This window comes from Ruditapes philippinarum, unplaced genomic scaffold, assembly GCF_026571515.1.
Source record: "Ruditapes philippinarum isolate M1 unplaced genomic scaffold, ASM2657151v2 ctg10871_1_1_1_1, whole genome shotgun sequence".
NCBI classification, from domain to species: Eukaryota; Metazoa; Mollusca; class Bivalvia; order Venerida; family Veneridae; genus Ruditapes; species Ruditapes philippinarum.
In genome coordinates this window covers 1-2,205 of record NW_026861242.1, presented here as the reverse complement: position 1 = coordinate 2,205, position 2,205 = coordinate 1, and positions in this window count along the sequence as shown.

Genomic DNA, 2,205 nt, shown 5'->3' with positions numbered 1-2,205 from the left:
TATCCGTGATTCCTGTTTGAAAAAAAGCGGAAGAAGTTAAAAAATATCACTAGACATTCCTAAAATGAACAAAATATATAACATATATTCACCTGATTAATCACTACCAAAAAAAAAACCTGTTCATAACTTCCTCTTTCAATTCTGTGGGTATGCACCAGTGACTCCATTTTAAGCTATTCAAATGTTTAGACATGAAAATATTCGGACTGATCTGGTCAAAAAGAACAAAAATATTTTTCTTGCAATTATACAACAGCCCCTTAAATCATTACTTTAGGAAGAATTTATTAATTCAAGCATAAACGATACATTGTACTGTAAATGAATAACATACTATATATATTTAGTTTAAACACGCAAAATCATAAATTTTGAACAGTTACTGTTATGATCAGATTAATGAAGTTAAATAAGCAATCATATTTGTGAAGTTAAAATCCTGAAGTAATGACACTGAAAACATAAATTCATGATATTAAACTCGTCAATGTGTGAATTTAATATGTTACAATCAATTAATTTTAAAAGTGTTGAGAATTTGTTTCTCAATCGAGCAAAAATATATATGTTTATTTGTTTATGTTAAAATCGCGGCTTTGTATTGAAAATTGAGTACCACTAAAGCTGGTGCTAGGGTAGGTGAGGGATGTGGCACCTTTTCATTATCCCTCATGTACAGACTCAATCAAACCAAGTTTGCAATTGTCATGTAATTGTGTTGTGATTAATGCTTCCGAGGGATCACTTTATTTCTAGATTTTTTCTTTATTTAGTTTACAGTTCGTAAGGATGATATATCCTTATCGCCGCTTTTGAGAGCAGTTTAAATGGATAAATATGTTTCTAACATTTTAAATGACCTCACTTTAAGATTTTTCTAGATTAATTTAACGACAATTATGTATGTATACAATGGCAACTGGAGTACAAAAGTATAAACAAATTGTAACTGTTAGCTGTAAATATTTAAGTGATTTAGAATGATATTTTGTTTAATTTGTCGACCGATATTTGCTTGTTTGCTTGTTTCAACATGTGGTATTATTCAAGTTGAACAATAAAGATTTTATCTGGAAAGCACTGTGTTGAAATCAAATTAATATAGAACGGTCAAGATAGGCACAGAAGACAAAGCATTTGTAACACTAATATTTATTTTTGAATATAAATACAAATCTCTATACAGTATAGAAAAGAATACAGAGGTTCTGGTAAGATATGCATGATATTGATGTAAAAATAAGTGTATTATGGATACTTGCATAGATATTATATACTACGTGAATGTGCATTCAACAACTGAAGAGCTTAATTAACAAATAGTTTATGTTATGTCGGATTATTAAATTGAAAGGAATTATATTTTTTTCAAGCAAACCGGAAAGTCTTATCATTAAAATGTTTGAATAGTTATAGACTATATAGCATTGACTTGTTATTGAAGAACGAACACTCTCGTTTTTATGTTTATCCTTCTTGCTTATAAGGTTCTTATATTTAAATCTATGTATGTTTATTTCAATGTTTTACGAAACAAATGTTTCTTTGCAAACTAAGATTCATAAATTATAGTAGTTTTCAGATATAATTTTCTTCTAACCCACGTAGTCAATGAAAAGTTATGTCTCCGAGGTGTCCGTCTTTACATTATACAGTAGATATAACGTGTTTTTTGCCACATTCCTGATCTTGACATCACTGAGGATAGGACTTATTTCAGGTTTCGAACCAATAGCTTTGTATACATACTATATGTCTGCGTGTTCACAATCTTTTACTTACCTTATAGATGATATACTTAACTGGATATTGTTAAGATAACAATTGTGATGTAGATTGATATTGCGATTTTCTCTTACGGTTTTGAAACTTTGTTTTTCTGTTTAAGCCGGTGCTAAGGGCATGTACAGTAAGTCACACCTTCCAATAACGTGCAACAAAAGGCTTGATCAAGCCGAGCCTGCAGCATTTTCAATTTTGTCCTTTTTTACCGTTTAGGGATTCTTTCTTTAAGTATTGTGTTGCACTTTTTTTCACATTCATACATTTTACCTTTACATACTGTTCCGCTTAACAAGTGCAGACCAACGTATTACCCTTATTTTATATCTGACATTGGCCAAAACCTTGAATAATACAAAAATCCGAACACAGAGATCCTCAAAACATGATGCACAGTGAAGAACATTGTTATCAAAAAAT